Below are 14,458 nucleotides of genomic sequence, written 5' to 3' on the forward strand. Positions count from 1 at the left end.
ATTTGTTTGGATTCTTCTGGCTTTCTATATTTTATTTTATTTGGTTTTTGTATTTTGCTTTTTTAAGTGTAAAATCAAATATTCAACAACCTCTGGATTCCTTTAAAATTAATTTGTTCTCAAAATTACTTTATAAAATTATTTTGGCTGCTATTTATAACTTTGCTCTTCTAGAATTTGGCTAGTTTCCATTCACTTGCTGTGCATTCTGCTATTGTTCTGCAACACTTCCTGCTGTTTTTTATGCGCTGCCCTAATTTTTCTTTATTCTATCCCTAATGGCCGTCAAATTTGTATAAATAGTTTTGCTGTTTAAAGCTTTTTATTTAATGATTTCTTGTAAATTTGTGGCGAGTTTTCAGTGAAAACTCGTTTTTACTTAGATTCCTTTATGTGCTCTTCGTGATAAAGGTTTTTTTTTTAATTAATATTTTGATTTTTAGATGTTTTGAAATGTGTAAATTTCGTACCTGCGGGTGAAAACTTAGCTAATATTTTTTCCAAGTATGTAAGAATTCTGCGCTCAAAGTAAAAGCAAAAACCTTGGCTTAACGTATTTTTTTTATTTCTATTTCAAAATAGCAACAATTTGATGTCGCACACGTTCGAATGCTTTGTTGTTTGTTTTCGAATTGGTTAATGAAAATTTTTAGTGCTTGTGTCAGCGATTTATTTGGATTGGGAAAATAGTTTTGGTTTGATATAGGACAAGATACCACCGAGGTTTTATTAATTTGATATTTGCTGTTGCTGAAATAAATTATATAAAAATATTACAAAATATACATAGATACATATTGACAGGTTTGTAGAAAAAGTTTTGCAAATTAAACTAAATCAGAAATGACAAATGCAAAATTCGTAAATAAATTAAAATCTTGTACTTTTACAAAAAGTTTCAAATGGGACATACAATGTAATTTGGTAGGAGAAAGTTGTCTTTTTATAGCAGAAAATCACCACGTTTCACCACCATATTTTTCAAATATTTACTGAGTGTTATTAAAACCCATTTCCCCAGCAACAATTAAAACTATTTTGAATCATTCTAGATCTAAAATAAGCAAATAATTTATATTTTACTTACATATCCGAAAAGGAATTGAGTATTAGTAAAGTAAATTTCAGTAGAATATTTATGAATATGAAAATCACTTCCAGCATATAAAAAATAACTGAATAACCTGCAGCGACTTTGAAGCACTAAATGGGCATCAAATAACCAACTACTTAAATTGGTCACCAGTACCAAGGAAAAACACTTGTGCAGAATTTCCACTAGTCGTGAAGTGGAAAATAATTCATTCTACTCGCAAAATATCGTGCGTAGATAGGCTTAACGGTTATTACGACATAGTAACTACAACACCTTGTGAACTCCCTAATAGTTCTTTTGTCGTAAGGGTGTCATAATCTAAACAATTCACATATCGTCGTTTAAAGTAGAAAACCGCGTATCAACGAAATGCAAAACCGCGTATAAAGAATGCAAACATATTTCAGGACGAATGCATTATTATTATTATTATTATACATAATCGGCTTTCTGGCTGGTATATTTCAGGACGAATGGATAAGGATTGAGCCAAGAGCTTGTGTGACCTATTACAATTCCATGTCTTAGTAAAAATATCATGGCGGTTAAAAATAGCTTAAATATTATAAGAAAATGTTTTTTGTTTCATTTTTACCACTTTTTAAACTGTAAAGTTCAAAGCCGCATAACGGTTTCTTCTAACAGCCTAAATGAATCGAGATAGATATAGAAATATATACACCAAAATTCTCAGAATGAAGAGCGAAATCGGCTAAGGCATGCCTGACTGTCGGGCCGTCTTTCCGTGTACCCGGTAACTTGAGCAAAAATTTGGATATCTGAATGAAATAAAAGTTGCCCTTTATCCATTGGTAATGAAAATGCGCTAAATCGAACGTTAACCACGCCTACCTCCAATATGACGGTATTTTCGAAGTGTAAAAACTACGATATTTCCGCAAATCTTGGATCCAAATTGCCGAATATAGGTATGTGAAGTAGTATTTTGGCATAAAATAAGACCATTATGAAATTGTTGGAAAATGGCCACCGCACCCACCTACTTATGAAGGAATGCTGCATATCAGTAGCGGCTTCACCAACTTCCACCAAACTCAGTACGAACATTGGTTAGAGTCTCACTAAGGTAAACTTGTTGAACATTTTTGAAATTGCAAAAACAAACCCGCCCACCTCCCATCGGAAATGGGACGACTACATGTCGATGGTCGTCTGCAATAACGACACAACTCAAAAGTTCATATATTTCAGTAGAGCCAGTTAAAGATTTTGTGTTTCGTACTTTTGCAATAATATGTCTTGGAACGAAAATATTCCGGATTCCAGTCATTCTGTAAGGGAAATTTGTAAGCTTTCAAATTATAATTTTTTCTAAAGATTTAGTTGCAAGTAGTTAGATTTTAGACTGCAAAGGTACGAAATAAGTAACAACTTGTAATTAGTTAAACGAAAAAAAATCCATTTGTATTGCTGAACAACGGCACAAAACGAAAAGTGTCGTTATTTTACATAAATGCATGACTAACCTATCGAGAGTTTTTGACTTATGCCAATATTCACGATAAATGTGAGACCACTGTTCAGTAGTAAGGGTTGACTACTTCGGTTTTGTGACAAATGGCAAAACTGCGATTGTGTCGGATTGGTAACAACTAAGCCTATGTCGATTTGCCACTGAAAAATGTGGTTATTTATAAACCTAATCCGCTATATAACTCAAAAACATGGAATTTCGAGTTGTGCCGTTATGACAGAGGACCATCGATATGACGCCATGGGATTAGTTAACTGTGATAAATTTTAAAATGAGTGTCGCTTGTTCCATAATTTGATGGTATACCATGTAGCTTTGAGTCCTAATATTAAGAAATATGTTTAAAAAATTATCACATCTGACACTATTTTAAGCAGGTATTTAAGTACAAAAAAAAATTGGGTTAAGCCACTTTTTCTCTCCGGCCTCATATGTGCATCTCGAAAATCGTCCTATCAATTTCTATCAAACTCGGTAAAGTTATTGCCCTTGGTACAAAAACGAAATATGTTGGACATTTTACAAATCGGAATTAAATTACCCCCACTTCCCACATAAAAGGAATATCGATAAATACGAAAACTTGTATATTTCTATAGCTAAGGGCGCTATTTTACTCAGAGTTAATATTTAACGCAATCTCTTAACAAGAAATACGATTATTATAGATTTTTGAAAAATGGGCGTGGAACTGCCCACTTACATACATAAGTTTATCTCGGTAAGGGATTTATCGATTTCTACCAAACTCGAGATTTATACTTCCTTACTTGTGTGGATCATGACCCCTTACAGCAGAGGAATATTGTAATGACATGGGTATTAATTAATGCTCAACTTTCCCATACAGTTTATGTCATTTAGTGTCCCGTGGAAATTCGGTATTAAATTTTTTTTAGTTACCAGAAACTAAAGGTACAATTAAAAAAAAAAACAAGCAGTAAATAAGACTCTTAAAACAATAGTGTGCGTTATTAAAATAGTAAGTGTAGTATGTATAATAAACAGATATGTTAGTGGATGAAAAACAATGTAGTTTACCAACTGAATGCTTTGTTTTCTTGTTAATGTGTCAGCTTTTTGAATTAGACACAGAGTGTTACGGAAGAAACCGAAGTGATTTAGGCTGCAGCAGCAATTAATTTTTCAAAACTTGTTGCTATTCGTTTCGCAATTATTCGTTATTCTTTGTATTTATAATTTCTCGCAATTGTTCTATTGGCTTTTTTCGTCTCTTATTTTTGTGCTTTTTTCACGATATGCACACGCACTCGCACTGAAATACTGAAGATATTATTAAATTTTAGACTAATTTCTTGGCAAACAAAAAATCTGTTATAGTTCTTAAGCGTCGTAATTATTACGGAATGAATGCGCGCGTAAGAAATACAATAATTATTTGGAGCCACGCACAACCTCCACTCCTCTTCATTGCCGTGAAATTATATACATATGTATATTTTTTTCATATTTAAGCTACATACAATATGTATGTATATAGATGTATACATATGCATGTTTTTTGAAGCCTAATTTTTAATGGCGTGTAGAGAAGCGGAGACCGAAGCTAAGCCCAAAACTCTAGCTCGTGTTCCAAAAACACGTTAGGCCATAAGAAAATACAATGAAAGCAGTTTGATAAAATCGTGTCTTATTTTTTGGACTGGATTTTTGGATTTTCTCGGCTTTGAAATCCTTCTTGATTTTAATTTGCGTTTTTTGCCATCTGATGTTGATATTAAATGTTTTTTTTTAGTTTTTTTTTTTAGCTTCGCTTTCTTGCTTGCAGATACGCTTGGCGCGGTTTTCGTTTCGCACGCACGAAATTAGTTAACATGTTTTACCGGTTTTATTTGCTTGACTAACACACTGATAACTTTTGGCAGCTACTGCCGTTTTTGTGACTGCTGCTTATACCTCTAGAGTCTAGAGAGCTTACTTCTCTTGTGTTTAACTTAGAAATTTCGTGCGCACCTTTGTTTTTTGCACTGAATTTGTTTGCCACTGTAAGAAGTTTTCAGTAATTTTTTATTATTTGTCGCTTGCTTCTGGTTTATTTTTTGAAGGGTATTTGTTATAAATGCTACACTTGTATAACGAGTGTCGAAATATTGTTAATGATTCTCTGCCAGCAGCAAAACCGAAATGAACGAGCCGGTGAAAAGTTAGAAGAAAACGTAGCAGAAGAGTTTTAAGTATAGCATGTACCTAAGGTGAGAAAAGAGCAAGAAAACAAAAAGTGGCTTTAGAATTCGAAAAGGTAGCTATGGAAAAGTAGGCAAGAAGTGAGGAGCACTCTACTCAAGTCAAGCGATTAATTCGTATGAATCGCAGGGTCAGCGGAAGTGTCTGGCTTAAAGTGAGAAACACGTGTAAGTCTCGAAAGCCCCTGTTTCCCTTCTTTTTTCCAAATTCGCTAAGCTACGCTTGTGATACGCAGGCGACCCCAGCAGAATTCCACGCTACATATTACATATTACATACACATTTATCAAAGGGTATAAATACACAGGTAAAGCAAAAGGAATCGCTATGTTGTGTGTAGTACGGTTTGAAGAAAACGAGCTCGAAATCCATTTTGGCCACAATGCCCACGATTTCTCCAAATCATGCTGGCGCGGCTAATCACACTTTGCCTTTGTATTGATAATGACGGCACAGTTTCCCAACTTGTTTTGGGGTGCTTTCCTTGATTTCTTGACTTTTTAATTCTATTTTGTATGCGCACATTTCTTGCATTTTCCGACTGCGCTGCTGATGTTTTCCCAATCATTTATTATTTTTATGCTCTTATTGTAATTTTTTCTCGGCCGACCGTACTTGCCGCTTAACGACTGACTTTCTGGCCGTACTGGCTGTCTTTTGATAACATTTTACTTGCTGCATTTTTCTTGTGTGTATATTCCTTTTCAGGTCTTTTCAATTTACTTTTCGCTTTACCTTAAATACTTGTGGTTGTGTTTACTTGTTGGCCTGCATAAAAATGCGTGTAATTCCAAGAATAAACGTTTACTTGTTCAATGCTTTTTTCTTATTCCATCTCTTGGCAACATTTTTTTCTCTTATTCCCATTTTGAATTGTTTTATTGTATGTTGCCATTAAATACATTCTTTCTTTCAATATTTCTGCACTCTTTCGTTATTTAGCGCTCGAGTATTTTCGAGGTTTTGATATTTTTCCTTCACCTCTACTTTATTTACACTCTCGTTGTGTGATTTTGTTTAAGTCTTTCAACTTCTTAATTTATAATTTCGTTTGCGCTCTGCTCGTACGCTCACTCATATGCTCGTTAAGTGCTGGTTCTTTCTCGGCTTGCAAAGAAAACGTGTTTTTGCCGGTTGATGGCCCGCTGTTTTTTTTTAGCTCGCTGACTAGTCATTTCGTCGCTCATTTTGTTGGCCATAATGAAATTTTTATTTGCCCCTTGTGCGCTTCTGCTTCGACCATACTTCTCGCACACTTGTCCGCCTAAGTCGTTCGAGTCGCCTCACCTGCGTTGGTGAATTCATTACACAACTACTACGTTCTGTTTTGGCCAGTTTGAAGGCTGTTATTGCCGATGAACCTGGGCTCCATTTAGGCTGAGTTTTTGCGCTTCTTTCAGTTTTATTTCCTCATATATTTACTGCTTTACCGCACTCACATTTTTTTACTAGCGCACATTCTTTAGCCACTATTGTACTCGTTGTTGTTACTTGAGCACGGCTTAAAAGCAGCACACAAGTATTTTCTTAAAGAATCAATGAACCCTTGCTGGTGCTGCCACCCTGCCAACTCTGTTGTTCAGATTACTTAGCGAATGGTCGGTATGAAGTATGAAACGCTCTTTATAATACCATCCATTTTTTTGCATGCTTCTTACGCGAAAATAAATTTCATGATTTTTTTTTTTTTTTTATATTAAGTAACAGCCGGGTTTTTCATGGAATATGCTTTTTCATAAATTTACATAAATAAAATGAACAAAAGGAGGCCAATTCAAAAGACGTTTTGGATTCTTCGGACCTGTTTGGAGGCCATGACCCATTGGTAGAATATATTTGAATTATCAACTTATACTTTTACTTGACTTAATATCTGCCTTACTTTTACAAAACTAATAGTGAGTCATACAAGAGTAGAAAGATTAGCATTCAATTGGTTAGTAAAATAGATAGTTAGTAAGTTAGTAGAAATACGAGTGTTCTCTAGATTAGAAATAAAGCTCAGCTAAAACGTGAAAATACGCACAGCGCTGACCAGAAAGGAAGTCAGTGTAGAAATTATTTACCAAAAATTAATAAGTGAAAAATTCAAAAACTTTCGGCACAACATTACACTTATTGGCATATGTTTTTGCGGATTGTTCAGCAAGCGCCATAAAATAAATATTTTCCACCTTTTATTGCACAATAACACTAACTTTTGAAATATCACAGACTGAAGAAACTTCAGAAAGTTTTTGTTGACAATATTCTGATCTTCTTGCTTCTTTCTCACCTAAAGAACTTTTTGAAGCTGAATTTCGGATTTACGAATTTATTGGATTTGATTGAGACTGGAAAACCAATTCAACGGAAATGGAAAATATTTTGCAATTTTCTGCTGATATCTGGTTGCTGATTGTGATCGTCGACGTTGTCTTTGTCGTAGTAGAATTCACTAGTAGGTAAAGTTTGCTATCTCGAGAGTCGAGTCCGCGTGTTTCGGTGCTACGGTGTTGCTACTATTGCGGCCGTGTTCGATTTGAACGCAACTTTGATTTGGATATTGAAATTTTGTGTGCGTTCCGCGGAGTCTTCTTCTCCTCTGGAGCTTCTCGTTGGCTTTTGTCGTCGTGTGCTGACGTTCGACTGCTGACGCTTGACTGAGGCTTCGACTTTGACGCTGACTTCGACTGAGGCTTCGAAGTCTATATTCAGAACGGCAGTGACGGCACGACGGTGACGTTTGAGCGGGGGTGAAAGCCTTAATGTTGTTAAATACTGAGACACTGTTGCTGCTGCTGTGGCTGCCCTTAGCGAGTGTGGATTTTGTTTTTGCTGTTGTTTATATTTTCGCCGCTGCAGCTGCTGCTATTTAGATATTTTCGTATTAAATTTTTGTTTTTGCGATAGCGATTCTCGTTATGCTTGTTTCAGATGTTTTGTTTATTTTTGTTGTATTTGATTTTTGTTGTAATTATTTAATAGAGCGACGGCGGACAGAATTGGAACGGGTTAAAGCAAAGACTGTACGAAGACTGAAGTAAGAACGACTGGCATTCTAAGGTAATATACCAATTTTTTATTCGGAGTTCGGATTCTGAATCTGTGGAATTCGTCGCTTGGTTCGTACGGCGTACTTTCGTGCATTCTACAAATGCGAACAGTGAACAACCACCACCAACGAGCGCACAACCGAGCTATGGATATCCGTCCGCTTGCTGCCAACCAGCCTGTTTCATTCGATAACTACTCTCTTCAGGCCACCTTTATGCGTGAGACTGTATACGTGAGGGACAAGTGTGCGCGCGTATGTTTGGCCTCCAGTCCGTTCTTCATCATCGTCATCATCAACATGCATGTTTGCGAAGGCGACGTGCACGCCACCAAATACGGCTTGATGGCAAAGCTATCCCATGCTTGTTGCTCGTGTTCCTCCGGCCATCCGTTTCTCACTTTGTCCATCTACCTTTACCCTAAACACTTGCTTGCTAGCTCCATTTGGACGCTCGTTCGTGCACCTTCCGGTTTTAACGATGTCGATGATGACGAACGGCTTCTGCTCGGTTACGTGTTATCATATGTTTTGCTGTTGCCTATTGTTGCTCTTCTGCCGGTGGTTGATGTTGGCGTTCTAAGTGTTCTTCTCTTCTCTACAAGTCCTAAAGTAACCGAAGAGCGCCTTCTCTTACTTTCCTAATTCGTCGTCGCTCTCATTTTAAGATGTACTTACTTAATTCTTCTCGGCAATTCACACAGGTTGTTGACTGTTGTCTTACCTGATGTTCATTACCGTCTGCTGTGCTGTACACTACTATAACAAATTATAGAGGCGGACTTAGAATACTCTTTTCTTTCACCTGTGCTTGCTTGAATGCTTCTGTTTTTCGCTAACAAAGACACTAAGGCATTTAAACTCTTTCCTTTCTTCTGTGTTGCTCAGAGCCTTTATACCTTATGCACAATACCGGCGAACAGCAAATTTCGCCCAGATGAGCGATGTCGGCGTCCAACTTTCGCGTCACTTGCTGAACACACACATACATATATGGGCAACGAATACACTTTTAACTTCGGAGTGGAAATATTTATTTAATCTTGCTCTAAAAAGTTTAATTATTCGCAAAGGAAAATAAATATATATTCAAAATAAAAAATATTATGTTCATGATGAAGAAGACGTTTCTACAAGACAGAAGAAAGGGATGTGGTGGGTACGCAAACATCACCAGGGAAAACCTTCGCTTTTACGCAACCTGCTTTGCTCAATTAAACGAGAATAGCCTTAGGGAAAGACCGAAACGTTTTATCAGAAGAAGAGAAGTGGAAGGAGACACGTTTGGCTATTATAAAAACCTAAGTTAGTGCAAATTGTTATAATACAATAAGAATTACGTGTATTTAATTAACATACACTACATATCAATGGTATCAATTGATTTTTGATTTTTTGTCATAACCATGAACACCTTTGAAGTCTTCCACAAAGTTAAGGATATGGCGTTTTGGTAATGATACCTCTAATTGGGCCTTTAGGGATTCAGCGAGTAAATTAGAATTTTGGAACAAGAATATTTTTTTTTTTTCAAAAAGTACGATTAATTTTTTTAACCGACTTCAAAAAAAGGAGGAGGTCATCAACTCATCGGAATATTTTTATCAGAACTTAACATAATTTTGGATCAAGTTAACCGTATCTTATGAAAAATGTTACTAAATATACGACTTGGTATTTACTCTGCAGAGTAACCTCTTAGCGCGCTATTTGGAATGAATGACCAGGGACGTAAGATTTTCGACTGAAATTTCTGTTTAAAGACCTTAGACTTGTAAGGAATGCGCATTTCATTTGTTTTGAACGTCGATTACAAGTCGTATTATATTACAAATACACTCGCCTGACCACAAGATTACATCGAATAATTTGCCATTGACATTTAGCGTCAAGCGTCCATGTAAAAGAGGAAAACGACATAAATTTTTAAATTTCACTATTATCTTTATTTCAATTGTAAGCTATAGCTAATTAATCCGTTGAAAGATATTAGAAAAATAAAAAGAAGCTGTAAGTTTTGTCTGTAGAAACTTCACACTAGTCACAAGGGCCAATCCCACCAGACACAATTTTAAATATTTTTAAATATTGCTATGAAGATGATATCAGGTTAATTTTTTATGAAAACGAAAGCTTATATTATATATCTTACAATACATAAGACTCTGGCTTGAAATTAAGTGTTTTGGCTAATTCATTCCCACCAGTCACAATCATTCAAATAATGGCTACAAAGAACTTAGAAATCGTTTGGTATTTTTTTGAAAGAAATTTTATACATTAGTTATTTATCTTTGTTAAAAAATATCTTTCACTGTTGTATGAGTTCCGCCGACATAGTTATAATTCACAATTCATCGCATTTTAGAGTCAATGAGTCCACCAGTCCCAATGGAATGGCCCTCAAGTGTTCTAAATTAATAGATTTTTTAATTTCATCTAAAAAATGTTAAACCAACCATAACTTTTAGTTTCAAAACATTGGCTACTTGCACATATTTATGTGCGTAGATATATGTATACATATTTATATGCAAAAGCGCACTACATCAACAAGTTTCTTCTGCTTATTAACATATGTATAAAATAACAGTCCTGAAACCCAAAGTTAACAAATCAAAAATCGCATACTGTGCTTGACGACGAACAACCATCCTTGCACTTACCCAAAAAAGGTTGTTAAAAAGCGCCAGACTGTTAAGAGGGAAAGCGTTTACATTCACCCTTCGATCTATAACAGTCACACGACCCAAAAGCTGCAAGTGGAATAATCCTGTTGGATTCATGACAGCGACAACCATTCCGGCTCGCCGACCCTCGCCGCGCACCCAAACATTCGACTTAGTAAGTACAGACCGTCGGTCCTATAATCATAGCTTCAACAACGTTGTGGCACGTCATCCCCGCGCTGAATTGCTGCAGTCGGAAAACCGAGCATTTTCCATTGACGATATGTGCGCTTGGCAATTCATGGGGGTTGCACCTATTGTAAAGATAACGGTAGCGACAGAGCGTGCCACTGCTCCGTTTTCACCTTCGTGTGGCATCGTATTTCATCGCATTGCCTTTCAGAAACGACAAAGCGCGCACATTGTGTGCAAATACAAGCTCAAGCTGCCCCCGCCCGCTTTGCTATTGATGCTCGCTTGCCTTTGCCGCTGCGTTGATTGTTATTGTTGGCGTAATAATATTACACTGCCAAATAACCGAGACAGACAGATGAGATAATAGGTGCGAGCGAGAAGCCGCATACGCAGTAAAAGGTAGCCAAACACACTCACAAATATCAATAGAAGCACATGCGTCAAAGAAAAATCAACGAGAAAATAATTGTTTCACCTGCTTGCACATTTCCGACGAAAAGACACACACACACACGAACTTACGAGCCGAATGGCATAGGGGAAAGCAGCGCGGCTCAGGTGAATATCCCCCACGCTCGCACCACCTACGGCACAAAGCAGCGCTGCATGCTCGACAAGCAATACATGTGGGCCATTGCACCCATTGACACACATATCTTGCAATCGTACGAAGTATTAGCGTCGTCGTTTAACTCCGAAGCGTGAAGGCGCAGACTCGAAAACGATGATGGCCCTACATCATCGGCTGGGGAACTAGAACTGTTGGGGTAGATTACAGTTATGGACATTTTCTTCTGCTAAGGATTGTTGTACATAAAGCAGCCGCCAAAGCTTTCACGTCTAAACAGTAGCAGGAGCTTTTAAAAAGCTATGCGTTTGGGGTGAGCAGCTTTTAAAGCACAATATGAATGTTTGCAGAACCTACGTTAGGACTTATTTGAATGTCAATTAATAAATACTAGTATCGCCCAATTGTCGAAATTCGACATCTTTTTTCATATTTTTTTGAATTTTACCTGCCACCAATACTAACTCTTTTATGCGAATTACTATTCTGAAGTCCACCAGCATAATTTCTAGCGAATTTACAGGAAAACTTAAAATCGAATTATGAACGTTAATACCGGATTTATTAATGCAAATTGTACCGAGTATCCTCCAAATTTCTTCAGTAGCATTTGAAATTAGACAGAAAAAGGAACCTCGATTTTCCTATATAGATGAGATGTTCATCACTGCCTAATATGTCAAACATATACGAAATCAGACTGTAAATAAGTCTTTCGATTATATTTGTCTCAGAGCCCCTTGGAGGTTAAAAACTAAATTGCCAAATCTACATAAACTCTTTCTTTTTTTCATCAGAATCGTTAACGGTTGAGAAAGAATCTTGAAGGTTTACAACAGAAGATAATATTTCCTTCTCACACGGCGGTTTCACACGGGTTTTTTGTCAAGACTCGGCCAAAGCCCAATATTTTTTTAATACACGACTGGCCTACCAAGTTACACCAAATTTTATGTTACTAATATGTGTTCTAAAAGTGAAACAAATCTGATCATAAATATGATTTTAGCTGATGATAGCTCTCAATCCCTTCGCCACCTATCGGAAGACAAACACATTGATCCTTTTAAAAACTTTTGCACAAAACAACAATCATTCAACGCGATTTTAAAATCTGGGTGAAAATGGTTCCCAATTGAATGATTCTTGCGATTTTATATGTGTATAAATGTAAGTTTATAAAATTCCATTACCTTATAATAAGTGGCTCCAGAGATAAGCGATATGAGAATTTCAGTTTGTGTGGGCGGTGCCACGCCCCCCTTTCCAAAATCCACCACTCTTCGCCGAAAGTACGATATTGACAACATATGTTGCTGTGTCAAATATCAGGACGGTTCCAGAGATAAGCGATATGAGAATTTCAGTTTGCATGGGTGGTACTACGCCCATTAGTACGTTATTGATATCATAAATAGCTGTGTAAAATTTCAGGACATAAGCATAAGTGGTTCCAGAGATAATCGATATGAGAACTGCAGTTTGTATGGGCGGTGCCACGCCCCCCTTTCCAAAATCTACCACTTTTCGTCGTAAGTACGCTACTGATATCATACATAGTTGTGTCAAATTTCAGGACGTTAGCGTAAGCGAATCCAGAGATTAGCGATATAAAAATTTCAGCATGTATGGGCGGTGCCACGCCCCCCTTTTCAAAATCTACCACTCTTCGTCATAATTACGTTATTGATATCATAAATAACTGTGCCGAAATTCAGGACGTTATCATAAGCGGTTCCAGGGATAAGCGATATAAGAATTTCAGTATGCATGGGCGGTGCCACGCCCCCCTTTTAAAAATTTACCAACTCTTCGTCATAATTATGTTATCATAAATAACTGTGCCGAAATTCAGGACGATAGCATAAGCAGTTCCAGAGATAAGTGATATGAGAATTTCAGTTTGTATAGGAGGTGCCACGCCCACTTTCTCAGTACCTACCATTTTTCACTGTAAGTAGGGTATTTACAATTTATGCATCTGTGCTAAGTTTCTGTTCCCCAGCATAATTCGTTTTAGGGATATAGTGGTTTTCACATTGTAGTCTATATGTCAGATGCCACGCCCCCTATATATCGGGAATAACATTTTTGGATTAGAGGAAGTTATGTCCTTTAAATCGGTGTATGTTTCATTGAAATCGAGCGAACGGTGCCTTCGAAAAAGGGATTGCAAAATTTTCTTGTGGCGTATTTATATATAGAAGATAAGTTTTAGGGTGGCACTGATGAAACTATCACCAGCCTTAAACTATATTCACATTACAGCATAAATGGCTTTGTTTCGATCAAATTACTTCACATAAACCAAGTAGCTTCACATTTTCCTTCATAATTTCTATAACACGTGTATGTACGAGTGTGTGGTTTGTACTTGATTTCAAAAAACAAATGGTTGCATAGCTTTAGGCATTTTTTTTTTTAATTTCCAAACAGTGGGGGCTAAAATAAATGTAAAATCATTTTTTCTTCATTTGGTTCTTGAAATATGATAAATTATTTAAGTTAACGGAGAGATTTTACAAAGCGAAATTACTTGATTTCAGTATGATTTGCTTATAAATTCCAAAGGACCCGTAATTTACGATAATGTGAACACGCTTTTATAAGTAAACCGATCTTATAATTTAATTTACTCTCACCTGCTTCATTCTTTAAGAAAACCACCACCAAGTTACATAAATAGATCTAAAGCATAAAAAAAAGTAAGTGCGCCTGGGCCACACTGTAGAAGTGAAACTTACGTTACTTATCTACCTATACATACACACATCTGCTTTTGCTTAAGGTTATATTTTTTCGCTTTTTTTCTATCAATGTAGATCCCTACCTCTACCACTGTTCGTTTTAATAACATTCATGTTATTCTGTTTTTCCATTATCTTCATTTTTATCTTTATACTCTATCAATAACAAAATCGATTATAACGTCCATCAATATATCGATAACAAAATCGATGACAAATTCGATAAAAATTTCAATGCCAATATCGATAATACCATTGGTAGCTAAATCGAGTAGAAAATAGATAAAAATATCGTTAACAAAATCGATAAATATCGATAACGTCGATAAATATCGATAACGTCGATAAACATCGATAACAAAATCGATAAATATCGATAACAAAATCGATAACAAAATCGATAAATATCGATAACAAATTCGATAAATATCGATAACAAAATCGGTAAA

The 14,458-nt window shown here is 36.2% G+C and overlaps 1 protein-coding gene across 1 annotated transcript in view; it reads right to left on the reverse strand.

The window, feature by feature from the left end:
- LOC118738073 (polypyrimidine tract-binding protein 1) overlaps positions 1–8,197 on the reverse strand; it is a gene marked incomplete in the record, with an annotated part of 425,177 nt that extends 416,980 nt beyond the window's left edge. The window contains 1 exon segment of the mRNA XM_036468984.1: positions 7,072–8,197.
- Between the last annotated feature and the right edge of the window lie 6,261 nt (positions 8,198–14,458).

This window comes from Rhagoletis pomonella, unplaced genomic scaffold, assembly GCF_013731165.1.
Source record: "Rhagoletis pomonella isolate Grant_MI unplaced genomic scaffold, Rhpom_1.0 Rhpom_scaffold_00004, whole genome shotgun sequence".
Lineage (NCBI taxonomy): Eukaryota > Metazoa > Arthropoda > Insecta > Diptera > Tephritidae > Rhagoletis > Rhagoletis pomonella.